Source organism: Rutidosis leptorrhynchoides, chromosome 1 (assembly GCF_046630445.1).
Source record: "Rutidosis leptorrhynchoides isolate AG116_Rl617_1_P2 chromosome 1, CSIRO_AGI_Rlap_v1, whole genome shotgun sequence".
NCBI lineage: Eukaryota > Viridiplantae > Streptophyta > Magnoliopsida > Asterales > Asteraceae > Rutidosis > Rutidosis leptorrhynchoides.
Genome location: NC_092333.1, coordinates 38,293,091 through 38,308,364, shown reverse-complemented (window position 1 = coordinate 38,308,364; position 15,274 = coordinate 38,293,091). Strand labels below are relative to the sequence as shown.

At 38.3% G+C, this 15,274-nt stretch overlaps 1 long non-coding RNA gene across 1 annotated transcript; it reads right to left on the bottom strand.

Annotated features, from left to right (window-relative positions):
* Nucleotides 1-3,740: 3,740 nt before the first annotated feature.
* On the bottom strand, nucleotides 3,741-4,385 carry LOC139886377 (uncharacterized). Its single transcript, XR_011772415.1, has 3 exons — nucleotides 4,311-4,385; nucleotides 4,084-4,230; nucleotides 3,741-3,797 (listed from the first exon to the last, which is right to left on the bottom strand). It is a non-coding gene; the product is annotated as an uncharacterized lncRNA (long non-coding RNA).
* Between the last annotated feature and the right edge of the window lie 10,889 nt (nucleotides 4,386-15,274).

The following is a 15,274-nucleotide window of genomic DNA, read 5'->3' as shown; positions in this document are numbered from 1 at the left end:
AAAATCTAGAAGATGGCAAGCAATTCCATCGACAAACAATCTAATAGAAGTGCGAGATGGCAGAAAAAATGGAATGGTTAATCTCGACGATAAAGTATGTTCATGTGGGCAGTGGCAGTTATCGGGGATACCTTGCGGTCATGTTATTGCAGCAGCACGACTTTTCAGCGTGGAGGATGTTACTCAATTTGTATCACACTGGTTCACAACTCAAACTTATATAAATACTTATTTGGAACACATCCTTCCTTTGCCCCATCGGTCAGAATAGTCGTATCCGTCGCCCGGCGTTTTACAAATTGTAAACCCTCCCATTAAGGAGAAAAGAGCCCCTGGACGCCCTAAAAGTACAAAACGTATTCCGTCGAAGGGTAAAGATACTGAAAAAACCGTAAGAACATGCACTCGTTGCAAAGAACCAGGTCATGGTAGGGATACGTGCACAGCTTCTTATGACCGAACAAGTGAATCAACTTCTAAAAGGGTAGAAAAAACATCGGCCTCAAAATCAAAGAAGGGTAAGGAGAAGGCCACAGATGCTGAAGCTTTTAAGGCATATCAGTCTCAGTTTTATGCAACGTGCAATTTAGGGAGCGATAATTAGTAACACTATCGTATTTGTTGTAATGTCAGTTTTATTTTTAACTTATTGTTGGATTTCGTTAGTTGTAATGTATTGTTGTATTTCCCTTGTATTCTAGGTACCTACTGTGTTATTTTATGTAATAAATGTAATTTGTTTTACAACACACGCAAGGAAGCAAATCACTTACTGGGTACGCAAGGCTTTCTTGCGTACGCAAGGCTTTGCTTGTGTATGCAAGGCTTTGCTTGCGTACGCAAGATAGACGAAAGTATACACACGCAAGGACGCAAAATCTTGCTTGCGTACAAAAAACAGCCAAAAATATGTACACGCAAGGACGCAAATCTAAGCTTGCGTACGCAAGTATAAGCTTGCGTCCTTGCGTGTAGTGTCAAATACAACTGTTGCAAAAGTGAATTTACCAGCAACCTATTTACACCATATTTGCATACAAGACCTGCTACCTATTAGCTACAATGTATCAATCAACCAGAATCTCTACTGGTGGAGTTGGTGGCGGCGGTTCTTGTGTATCAAAACGTGCACGAAAAAACGTCCTTTCCATTCTATTTCTATACTGCTCTGCAGCCTTTTTAGCATCTCCAATGTTGTCAACCTCCTCCCTTCCATAAATAATCCTCTCCATATGTATGCACACCCAAACCCCACAATCACCATGACCACCAGTCTGCATTGGCACAACGAGACCAGGTTCAATCATCAACTCCACACTCTCTTTATTTTCATAGTATCCGACAATTTGGGAGTCTTGCGTCTTGTTAAAATAGTCAATCGCCTTCAAGTGCACTGGCAAGTTGTCACCCAAAATCTTGAAAACTGCGTCAAGTTTTTTTTCACTGACACATCCGGGTAAACTGTCGTACACAAAAACCTTCATTTCTTCTAACTTCAACTGAAGCAGCAGGAAATGTTCTTCATCATAAAAATGTATTGGGATCAAGACCTGTAACAGACAGGCAGAAAGGTTAAAACAAAACAACAGAAGCAAGGACGCAAGATAAACCTTGCGAACACCCAAAACATACGCAAGGGCGCAAGGTCAACCTTGCGACAACGGGACGCAAGGACGCAATATAAACCTTGCGTAGCCAAAACACACGCAAGACGCAAGGTTGACCTTGCGACATAGACACGCAAGGACGCAAGGGAGAACTTGCATCCAGTAACCAAGACGCAAGGTCGCAAGAATGTCCTTGCGTCTGCTCCAGAACAACAAATGCTGTAAAAATTCTTGTGTTTACCTGATCACAGTCAGCCCAAGATGGATATAGGTCAACACTGCCATCTCCAAGTCCAATTAAGTACATGTAATCTGGAGGATTTTGGCCAATAATTCCCTCTCCATCTGTTGTAGATTCCTCCTGTGTTCCCACCTCCTTCTGAGTATTGTCAAAATAAGTGTTGAACCTCTCAAACGTGTTCAGGAATCCCAGTGGCATAATAGTCCATCTAGAACTAGCCTTAAGCACCTCAGCTGGAAACTCAAGAGTGGCATAAACTTGACTGGCTCAGGGGAGAAATCTCTGACGATATCTCAACAGAAATGTAGCCCAGCCGTCAATGTGCTATAAATATACCAAGTTAACATATACAGTGTAACCTTAGTATAATTTATAAATTGTATAAAATTATATAAAATTAACAAAAGAATAACAAAATAACAAACTTACAAACTTACCAAGTTATCCAAATAACTAGAATGCCCTAATGCCAGTAATCGAAGCCAAAACTCTTGATTTATAAAAATGAATTGCTCATTTTGAAAGATGAACATGCAACGCGTCTCTTGCTTGCTCTCAATCATTGTCTTTGGATCTTTTGCTGGACCTGCATGCTTTCTACCATCTCTCCAGGCATTAGGTGGCGATGGTTGGAGAGTTCCTTGATCATTTATAAACCTGTCAATCATCCCCTAAATTTCTTCCTCAGTAGCCCAGTCTTGTTCCTTTCTTTTTCTCTTAGTCACTTTAACAGGCTGCTTATCAACATAAACCTACAATAATTATGGGAAACAAGGTTAATATAAATTAATTCAAACAGACGCAAGGACGCAAACATAATCTTGCGTGTGTAAAATACACCACACGCAAGGACGCAAGAACAACCTTGCGCCTAAAACATAACAGACGCAAGGACGCAAATGATTGTTTGCGCCAGCCAAACTCACCTCTGCTGCTGCATCTGTGTCCATGGGTACCACATCCTCATTAATTTGTTTTTGACCTTGATCTTCTTCAGTCCCTAACTTTACAGCATTCATGCTTTCCACTTTCTCAATCACATCTTTTGACAACTGAGTAAAATACAAATGCTAACTTAGTAAACAACCATACGCAAAGACGCAAACTCAACCTTGTGACAAGCCCACGCAAGGACGCAAGTACAACCTTGCGTGCCTAGAAGCCAAGACGCAAGAACACTCTTGCGACACGCAAGGACGCAAGGCATGTCTTGCGTCCGAGACAGTAACAGAAAACAACATTAAATAGCCATTGTTTATTGCAATAATTTAACATACAACTTTTTTAATTTGCTGGGTTGTACCTTCTCAATAGGTTTTCTGTACCCAGGTGTTGTGAATGGGGACCTTAATACACCAGTTGGCTTTCTTTCTTTGATTCCACGTCGAATGTGCATTGGAGACGGCCTTTCAGTCTCATTATCAGACAAAGATCGATTGAAACACATATCATCATCCTAAACACAATAAATAACATAAGTAATAAATAAATCAATAAATCAATTCAATTAATACCAAAATAATAATAAATAAATCAACATAAATCAATTCAATTCAATGTACCTGATATTGTTGTTGTTGTTGTTGTTGTTGTTGTTGCGATAAAAGTTCTTCGTGTTGCATAACAAGTTTTTTACAATCAATTAACTCTTTCTCTTGTTTGTCCACCTGCTTTGTCAACAACTCTAACATACGATGTAAATTGTGTACATCGTGAAGGCCCTCTGTATGAACATCTTCTGTTGAATGCTTGTGATGTGTCTGCTCAGACCCATCAACAACTGGATCATCTGTATCAACTTCATCATCCTGGACCTCAACCTCGATTTCATCTTCTGGTACCTTTCCTCCTCTAAAGTACACGTCACTCTGAATCCACCATTGACAACTCTTCTCTGTTTCAGTTGGCTGCAGACCACGAAAAGGTCTCTTTTTCTTGGGACACTCATCCTACAATTAATTATTAATTACTTAATTATCAAATAAGAATATTAGCAGAAACCAATACGCAAAGACGCAAAGAAAAGCTTGCGTCCGTGTACGCAAGGACGCAAACAACTCTTGCATTGAGGAATAAAACCACACGCAAGGACGCAAGGTCCACCTTGCATCTAAATAAAACACACGCAAGGATGCAAGGGATACCTTGCGCCCATAGCAGAACCTGTCTGTAAACAGATAGCAGATAAACTATGAACAATTTAGGATAGGCTAACATTTTAAAAATGTAACTAACCTGAATATGTAGGAGTTTAAGGTATTCAGACATTCCAAATGACTCGGCAGATGAACGCTTCCAAAAAAGAGCCCTCGGTACTCCATTCTTGTCAGTCTTTTTTGCAAACGGTTTAATGGTACGACGGTAAGACTCGAGAATCCAAATCTACAAATAAAAAAATAATTAATTTAATTTATGTTACATCTTAAATATTAACATTAAATAACAAATATTCAACCATTTACCTTGAAAGCCCACATAAATCCCGCCAAAGTGTACGTCTTTCCACTCTCTAATTGGCTTTCACGAATAACAAAGCCTTCACTAACCGCTTCGTAAGTTGGCTTCCAAATACGAGACCCCCATGGGTACTGATTAACACGCGATAACTCTTCGACTAGCCATAAAAACTTTTTATTCACAACATGGATCCCTTGTTTACCCATAAAACCTCTCTCTACAATCAAGATAATTGCTAATCGCACCACATCATCGTCACTAATACGGCTGTGATCAGATTTTAAAAGCATCTTTTCAACATCACTAATCAAAACATTTTGAGAATCTTTAAAACCCTTAAATAAACGTCGTCTAATAGGTGCGGTCTGGACGTCATAATTCTTCAGGATGTAATGTGCCATGTCCGTCCGGCTACTAAACAAAAAACCCGTCACAAGACAAAATTCACGGCGACCAAATCTAATCGAAAAATTGTTCTGAAAATGAAACCATATATCCTCATGCTCATCGGGGTACTTAACATTATCCAGTCTTTCTGGCCGCACACTCTTCCGTTGAAGCATGCAATGTACAAGCCCGGGATCATTACCAAAGTATTCTAGATCTAACCATGGACCAAAAAACGTTTCTTTAAACTTTTTAATTTGATTCTCAGTCATGACCTTCTTCACATCCCCTATAACGCTCAACTTATTCTTCATCATTAACTTTCCTTCCACAAATCCCTGCATAAGTAACTTTATAATCAGCAGAAAGTACAAGGACGAAAGGACGCAAGATAAAACTTGCGTCCGTTTAATAGACCAACGCAAGGACGCAAAGACATGTTTCTTGCGACACGCAAGGACGCAAATATAACCTTGCGTCCACTAACGATGCGTACGCAAGCACGCAAACTAGGACTTGCGTCTGTTTAATTTCCATAATTTTACGAGCAGTTTATGTATGTTTCACTCGACCATATAACCTAAAATACAGTTGCATGTCATAAAACAACGATTGTACTTCATTAAACACAAATACACCTCGAAGAGACATTTCATCGAGCAGTTGGTGTGCACATTTATACAATTCGCATCGAACCCAAAATAAACCGATAAAACACACATAAATAACAAAGTAATCACTAACCTGGGTGCTCGCCATCGTAGAGAGGTTGATTCCTTGATTATTAGCTTGATTACCTCGTGAAAACCCGATTTCTTTTGCGTGAAAACCCTAATACTTCGTGTAAACGCTTGTAGGCTAGAATAAGAGGTCACGGTGGTGGCAAGACGAGGTAGGTGGTGGTGGTGGAGATGATGAAGGAGGAGAATCTGGTAGTAGTAATGGAAGCGATGAAGAGGGTTTGCGTTTGTGCTTGCGTTTTTGCGTATTCCCTGTGTTACTGTTTATTTGCGTGTTTGCGAAGTCGGATGAAAGTGTGGAGTGACGGGTTTAAACATGTCATTTAACCGTGATTTTTTTAGAAGAATACGCAAGGACGCAAGGATGCAAGGTTTCAAGGTACCTTGCGCCTTGCGAGGGCATTTTGTCATTTTTTTTTTTTTTGGGCTCTGGTCCAAGGGGTAAAAAATATTTGAGTATTTTGGTGATAATCTCATGAAGTTGTATTCGGTTAGCATTTGTTTATTTAATTAATAGTTGAAGTTTGACTTGGTAGTCTAGCTAACTTTTGTTGACCGAAATAAGTGGAGAATATTGTGATAGAGTTGTGATACGTGGGAGGAGTGAAGACCCACGTTTTCCCACATGTATTTAGATTAGGCGTATTATTTAGTATTATATATAGGAGTCTTTGTATTCATTGTAAGTTGCAGTTTCATAAAGGAATAAAATATGCAGGAAATTGCCCCAAATATTATTTTTATCTTCTTTTATTTGAATGTAAGTACATAGTTATAATGCTTGGCAAGAATGAAAGTGAAGTTATGGAACTATATGTTCCAACAGATTGCAGTACATCTTCCTGCGAACTGCCAGAACGACGTCGTCTCAATCTCGGGCACGTGTTTTTTCCCTGCATCTTCATGGGTTTTCCGGAATCTTTTAAGAATCTTAACGTTCATGAAAGCCAGGCGTCTACGTCACAGTCATCCATGTTGAAAACTAAACTTGATTGTGGGCTATTTGTTTTGGATTTGTGCTTCCAAGTATACAACTATTTTGGATCAAGATTATAGCCCATTATGTAGAAACTTCTTGTAATATGTACTAGTGAAAGTGTGTAGAATGTGTGTAGAATACTCTTGTAAAATATCTAGGTCTAGAAATACTAGGAAATATCTAGATAGTAGTAGATGATGAAGTGATCTAGACTACTCCATTGAGTAGTATAAATAGAGGGCTTCACCCCTCATTTGTAATCAAGCAACAAAGCAATTCAATAAGCAATAAAAGAAGAGTTTTCAAGATCAATCAAACTTCTAAATTATCAATCCTCTCTTCCATAAATAATATACACATAACCTCCTATTTCTAACAAATTGGTATCAAGAGCTTGGTTCGACAAGATGATGGCCAACAATGTCATCACGTTTCCTCGCCTCATAAAGGATAATTATGATCGATGGAGCATCCAAATGAAGACCTTCCTAGGTGGACAAGACTTATGGGAGATTGTGGAGGAAGGCTATGAGGAACCTGCAGAAAAAGGTCCTCTCGGCAAGGAGAAAAAATTAATGAAGACGAACGATCAAAAGGCTCTTTCCATCATCCAACAAAGTGTAGATGATGGAGCTTTTGAGAAAATTGCAAGTGCAACCACCGCCAAGAAAGCATGGGAGATCTTGGAGAATTCTTATAAGGGAGTTGATAAGGTGAAAAAGGTTCGACTACAAACACTACGAGGTGAGTTCGAATCCTTAAATAAGAAAGACTCAGAATCAATTTCTGATTATTTTACAAGAGTCTTGGCGGTTGTCAATCAATTAAAGAGGAATGGCGAAACTTTAAGTGATGTGAGGGTCATTGAGAAAATTCTTAGATCATTAGATTCAAAATTCGACTATATAGTCGTAGCCATTGAAGAATCTAAAGATCTAGAATCAATGACTATCGATGAACTCATGGGTTCACTACAAGCCCATGAAGAGAGGTTCAATAAGAAAAATAAGGAGCCTTTGGAGCAAGCTTTACAAGCAAAACTCTCTTTCAAGGAAGAGAACAGTGAAAAGACTCATCAAACGAGTCAACGAGGTCGTGGTCAAGTACGTGGCCGAGGACGAGGGCAAGGATATATCAAACGTGGAGGTTATAGTTCTTACAAAAATGAAGAAAGAAGTCAAGATTTTCACCCGACAAAAGGTCGCGGGAGAGGCTACACAAGTAGAAAGCCAAGGTATGACAATTCTCAAACCAAATGCTATAATTGTCATAAATTTGGCCACTATGCTTCGGAATGCAAGAAGTCAAACAATTACGTGCAAGAAAGAGCAAATTTTGCACAAGAAGATACTGAAGCCGTGGAAAACACTTTGTTACTAGCATGCAAAGGTGAAGATAACGGAGAATCAAATTTGTGGTATCTCGACACGGGTGCAAGCAACCATATGTGCGGTGACAAAAACATGTTTGTGGAGTTAGACGAGGTAATTAGTGGAAATATCACCTTCGGAGATTCCTCTAAAGTCCCGGTTAAAGGCAAATGTAAGATTCTCATCCGCTTGAAAAAGGGAAGGCATCAATTTATCTCTAACGTGTATTATGTGCCCAATATGAAGACGAATATACTGAGTATTGGACAACTCTTAGAGAAAGGCTATGATATTCACATGATAAATCGTACCCTTTCTTTAAGAGACCAAAAAGGAGGTTTGATTGCTAAGGTGCCAATGTCAACGAATAGGATGTTCATGCTAAATATTCAACATGACATTCCAAGATGTTTAAAAGCATGTTTCAAAGATAATTCTTGGCTTTAGCACATGAGATACGGGCACTTAAATTTTGGAGGCTTAAAATTATTATCAAGTAAAGGAATGGTGAAGGGTTTGCCTCCAATTAATCATCCGGATCAAATATGTGAGGGATGCCTTCTAGGAAAGCACTTTCGAAACAGTTTTCCAACAGAAGCTTCTAGTAGAGCGAAGAAACCTCTAGAACTTATTCACACGGATGTGTGTGGGACCCATCAGCCCACCGTCTTTTGGTAAAAATAGATATTTTCTTCTATTCATTGATGATTTTAGTCGAAAAACATGGGTCTATTTTCTAAAAGAGAAGTCGGAAGCTTTTAGAATGTTCAAGAAGTTTAAAGCATTTGTGGAGAATCAAAGTGGTCTCACCATAAAGGCGTTGAGATCCGATCGTGGAGGAGAGTTCACATCCAAGGAATTCAAGGAATTTTGTGACAACAATGGCTTACGACGTCCTCTAACTCTTCCGTATTCACCTCAACAAAATGGTGTTGCGGAAAGAAAAAATAGGACCATTCTTGATATGGCCCGGAGTATGTTAAAGAGCAAACGGATGCCTAAGGAGTTTTGGGCTGAGGCAGTGGACTGTGCGATCTATCTAGCAAATCGCTCGCCCACTAGAAGCGTCAAGAACAAAACGCCCATTGAAGCTTGGAGTGGAAGGAAGCCCGGCATCTCACACCTTCGAGTGTTCGGAAGTGTGGCATATGCTCATGTGCCAGATCAGAAGAGGACGAAGCTCGATGATAAAAGCGAGAAACTCATATTCGTGGGCTATGACTCAAGTTCGAAGGGTTACAAGTTATACAATTCCAAGACTGGTAAAGTAATCTCAAGTCGAGATGTGGTGTTCGATGAAGAAGCAACATGGGATTGGAATGTTCTCGAAGAGGAGAACTACGACTTTCTCCCTTATCTATTCGAGAGTACTACAAGGAACGAAGAATATCTAGAAGTTCAAGAACCTTCTATTACACCATCTCCGCACTCTCCACGTACTCCAACCACTACACCTAATGAAGTGACACCAACATCAGGAGGAGAATCAAGTAGGCTACAACATCACACAAAGAGCATTAAGGAGTTGTACGAGGTAACCCAGCCTATGGAGGATCTATCATTGTTCTGCCTTCTTGCCGATTGTGAGCTAATAAGTTACGAAGACGCAGCAAAAAGCCAAAAGTGGAAACGTGCCATGGACGAGGAGATTCAAGCAATCGAGAAGAATAATACGTGGGATCTTGCCACACTACCAAAGGGACATAAGGCTATTGGTGTAAAGTGGGTGTACAAGGCCAAGAAGAATTCCAAAGGTGAAGTTGAAAGATACAAGGCAAGGTTAGTGGCGAAGGGATATAGTCAACGAGCCGGCATAGACTATGACGAGGTATTTGCTCCCGTCGCTCATCTAGAAACTATAAGATTAATAATCTCACTTGCGGCTCAGCATAATTGGAAGATTTATCAAATGGATGTCAAATCCGCGTTCCTTAATGGCCACTTAGAAGAAGAAGTCTATATAGAACAACCTTTGGGATACATCGTGAAAGGCCAAGAGAATAAGGTGCTGAAATTGAAAAGGGCCTTATATGGGTTGAAGCAAGCGCCTCGAGCATGGAATAGCTGGATAGACAAGTATTTCCAACATAATGGCTTTACAAAATGCCCACATGAGCATGCTCTCTATATCAAAGTAAGCAAGGAAGGAGATGTTATGATTGTGTGCCTATATGTGAATGACTTGATATTCACCGGTAGTAATCCCAAAATGTTTGAGGAGTTCAAGAAAGCAATGGTTCGGGAGTTCGAGATGACCGACATTGGACTTATGGCTTACTATCTTGGGATCGAGGTAAAACAAAAGAAAGAAGGAATATTCATATCCCAAGAAGGTTATGCGAATGAGGTGCTCAAGAAGTTTAAGATGAATGACTGCAAGTCAATGAACACACCGGTGGATTGCAATCTCAAATTGTCAAAAGATGATGAAGGATACTTGGTGGATCCAACACAATACAAGAGTTTGGTTGGAAGTCTGAGGTACCTAACCTGCACGAGGCCAGATATTCTCTACGGAGTTGGACTAGTAAGTCGATACATGGAAGCACCTACGATAAATCACTTGAAGGCGGCCAAGAGGATACTTCGCTACATCAAAGGTACGATTGACTATGGCCTGTTTTATTCGCCTTCTGAGCACTTTAAGCTAGTTGGATACAGTGATAGTGATTGGGCTGGAGACATAGATGATCGTAAGAGTACGAGTGGTTTCGTGTTCTATATGGGAGATACGGCGTTCACATGGAGCTCGAAGAAGCAACCCATTGTGACTCTGTCAACGTGTGAAGCCGAGTTTGTAGCAGCAACATCGTGCACCTGTCATGCAATATGGCTCAGGAAGTTACTAAATGAGCTTAAGTTTTTTCAAAAGGAAGCTACAGAGATATATGTGGATAACAAGTCTGCGATTGCTCTAGCTAAGAATCCAGTCTTCCATGATCGAAGCAAGCACATCGATACGAAATACCATTATATCAGGGAGTGTGTTACAAATAAAGAGGTGCAGATAAAGTACGCGAAGTCACTTGACCAAGTTGCTGATATTTTCACAAAGCCTCTAAAACACGAGACGTTTCAGAGATTACGGAATATGCTCGGAGTAACGAAATCAAGTTTAAGGGGGGTTGTTGGAAACTAAACTTGATTGTGGGCTATTTGTTTTGGATTTGGGCTTGCAAGTATACAACTATTTTGGATCAAGATTATAGCCCATTATGTAGAAACTTCTTGTAATATGTAATAGTGAAAGTGTGTAGAATAATCTTGTAAAATATCTAGGTCTAGAAATACTAGGAAATATCTAGATAGTAGTAGATGATGGAGTGATCTAGACTACTCCATTGAGTAGTATAAATAGAGGGCTTCACCCCTCATTTGTAATCAAGCAACAAAGCAATTCAATAAGAAATAAAAGAAGAGTTTTCAAGATCAATCAACTTCTAAATTATCAATCCTCTCTTCCATAAATAATATACACATAACCTCCTATTTCTAACAATCCATAACTTCAAATGGCTCCAAAAACCAGTTTTTTTTTCTTTGCTTGAATATATGGCTCTTCAAATTAGCAAACGCGAGATCTTCACAGCTCAAGGATATCACATTTATCCTGATCATTTGGATATAATATATCATGGAAATAGAATTCCACAATGGTTTACAAGTCAAAGTAAGGGAAATCATGTAAAGGTTGATTTACCGTCCGATTGGTGTTACGATAAGGTTATTGGATGCGGATTTTGTGTTGTTTTCACACCCAAAAAGTTAGTATATGAAGTTAGTAACTACTTCAGCATGGCATATTTTGTGAACAACTTTGATGGAGCTCTGTTATACTCTCAAAATGAGTATATCCGTATGGGGGATGAGTTCTTTGGTAAATGTGAGTCAGATATCATATGGTTGCATTATGATGCCTATATATGCGAGAAAATAGAGAAGTTTATTACTTTTACTTTCAAAGACAGTGAAAATGTTGAGGTGAAGGAGTGCGGTGTAAGATTTGTTTATGGGGAAGATAGAGAAAAAAGATTTCATGACTTGAGTATAGTTCAAGACATTGAAACTCCAACAAAAGATGGTGGTTACTTCTGGCTAAGTGAGAACCGTCCCCGGAGTACTATCCAACTGACATGGTAGTCCGATTAAAACAACTCTCACAAAATCATCATCACTCTCAGTTCTCTATCAAATCAACCATATACATTATCTTTTTAATCATTTGTTTTTGTATACATTATTTTGTTGTTGCACATTCAAAAATTTATTCCTTGACGTACATGGGTGTGTTTTTAGATATGCTACAAATCAAAATGTTTATGTAAATTTATAGAAGTTTGTTCCTGCACACCATCTTTAAATTTTCAAAACGAAAAGTTTATCTACTGCGGCTGCATACAGCAGGTATCTATTGCATATAACATGTACAATAATAATATTTGTTCCTATGTACGGTATTTAAAAAACGTTAAGTTTTACTTGCATATTATTATATTACTAATAGTCATGACCAACTTTTTTTTGCCTTCGATACTCAAATTCGAAAATTCATCAGTTATCAGTAGTATCTATTGAATATTAGAAGTTTGTGCTCATTCTGTAAATATATTTATAATTGAGGGTGCAAAATATAACTTGGTTGTCAACGTTAGTAGGCCGGAAATTAGTTTAAAAGTTTGTTAGAGCTGGTTGTTAGTATGTAATCAGATGTATATAAACGATGTGGTGACTCATACATATTCTGAATGTGGATCACTGAAATACTTCTGGTTGGGGCCTTATTGCTTCATAGTGGATTTAAGATACTAAAAGTTCTGCCATTGATTCACACAATGAAGAGGTACATTTCTAATTAATTTTTTCTTCCATATATACCTTACTTGACTTCATGAATTATGATGATTTGATTATGTGTATGTTTTGGTATGCAATTCTCAGTTATTTGATTGTGGTTGAGTAGTGCCAAACTGCCAATGAATAGAGTAAACTGATTGAATAGATGTAAGAGGATGAGCCTTAGGTGTTTGATAAAATGACAAGCTGAAACGTAATCATCTAAAACCCTTTGAGACGTAATTTTTAACTACTAATTCCTATGTCACTATTCGATTAGTTGTCAAAGAATTCATTAACCCTGAAGGCCTCAAACATTATGTAGTACGGAGTACTATCTTTGTTATTTTACTACTCCATTATTTATGGACTCAAAAGTACAACACCACCACCAATACGGTAATACGGTATTGGCAATACCCAATTCCACGAATGTAGGGTATGGGGAGGTGGAGTGTAGACAATCATTCCTCGTACCATAGATTAGAAGGAAGTCAAAAGTACATACAATAAAAACTCTAGGGACCTTATCTGAGTAAGCCGAAGTTAGTGTAGGCTGGTAATATCGGCCCCTTCTTCCACTCAGGATCTTCTCTTTGACGTCTATTATATATAAAACACACGTGGTAGGATCAAGAGGGAAGTAACCATTCGGGGGGAAGCGGGGGGAAACAAAAAACTTTTTTTTTTCTTTTTCGTTTTTTGAAAAAACTTTGTTCACGAACACTATAGATGAGATGAAAATATGAACATTTAGTAGAGACACTTTGTGATAAATATTTTTATTTTGGCGGGAAAACGCCCGAAGAAGTAATATATAACAATTATCGTGTTTTTCGAGCGTATTTTGAGGTTTTAGCTATTGGGGTTTAGATATTAGGGTTTACATATTAGGGTTTATAGGGTTTAGATATTATGGTTTAGAAATTTAGGGTTTAGGGTTTAGATTCAGGGTTTAGATTTAGGATTTAGATTGAGTTTTTAACACGAACGGTTTAGAGTTTAGGGTTTAGGGTTTAGGGTTTGGTGTTTTGGGTTTATGGAATAAACCCAAAACACCAAACCCTAAACCCTAAACCCTAAACCCTAAACTCTAAATCGGGCTAAATTTTACTTCACAAAACATGAAAAAAAAACGTTCATATTCTTCACGAACAATATTATCTTAAATGTTATTTTTGTCGATCGTTTTCCCGCCTAAATAATAACATTCATCACGAAGTGTCTCTTCTAAATGTTCATATTTTTGTGTGATCTTGATGCCGGGAAAAAAAAATTTCAAAAAAAATGAAAAAAAATTTTTTTTGCTTCCCCCCGATGATTGGTTACTTCCCTATTGATCCTGCCCCTAAAAGACACCATTGTATCATCATACATCATACATATATCAATACAAAATTAATAGTGTAATGAAAAGTTTGGTGAAAATAAGATGAAATTCTCGTAACTATCCCTATCCCTATCCCTATCCCTATATCCCTATATGTATGAAAAGTTAGGTGAAAATAAGATGAAATTTCTCGTCACTATAAAAAGATCTAGTTCAATATAGTTGGGGTTGTAGAAGTGTAATATTGGATATTTAAGTTGACTTTTTTTTTTTTGGTTAAACGATAGTATCTAACTTGACTTTGTCAAGTAGTATGGCTAATCTGCAAGTTTTTTTTGGAGATATGGAGAACTTTAAACAATTAAAGGGAAGATTTCAGGAAACTCACACGAAGCTTCCACGAAGTTGTTAGGGAATTCACATGTAGCTTCTACGAAGTTGTTAGGAAACTCACATGTAGCTTCCACGAAGTTGTGAGGAAATTCACATGTAGCTTCCACGAAGCTGTCAGGAAACTCACATGTAGCCTCCATGAAGCTATCAGGAAACTCACATGAAGCTTCAAGGAATTGTTTTTAGCTTACTCCTTAAACCATTCTATAAATAGACCCTCTTGTAACTCATTGTAAACACACCACAAATATTCATTAAATACATTCTCTAGTTGGTCCGTGGACTAAAGCAATCACAACGATTGCATATAACCACGTTATCTCTTGTGTCGATTTACATTTCTTGCATTTATAATCTTTCGTTCATTAAGTGGGTTAGTAATCTTGTAGAATTACTATCGGTGAGTGATCTTATTGAATCACTTGCGTTGTTTTGGATCCTAATATCCTTACAACTGGTATTAGAGCACAAGGTTTCGTTAAGGGAACGATGGCGGAAGACGGAAAGTTTATAATCGACCGATTCGATAGGAGAGACTTTGGCATTTGGAAGATGCAAATTGAAGATTACTTGTATCAAAAGAAGCTACACCAACCCTTGTTAGAGACCAAGCCTGAAAGCATGAACGATGCCGATTGGACGCTTTTGGATCGTCAAGCTTTGGGCGCTATTCGTCTTTCACTTGCTAAGAACGTTGTATACAACGTTGTGAATGAGAAGACGACGTTTGCTTGCTTGAAAGCACTCTCTAACATGTATGAGAAACCTACCGCTTCTAATAAGGTATTTCTCATGCGTCAATTGTTCAATACAAAGATGAAGGAAGGTACGAGTGCAACGGATCATATCAATGAATTTAATAATATCGTTTCAAGGCTTGAATCGGTAGAGATTAAGTTTGATGATGAACTAAAAGCACTAATCTTGTTTTCATCAT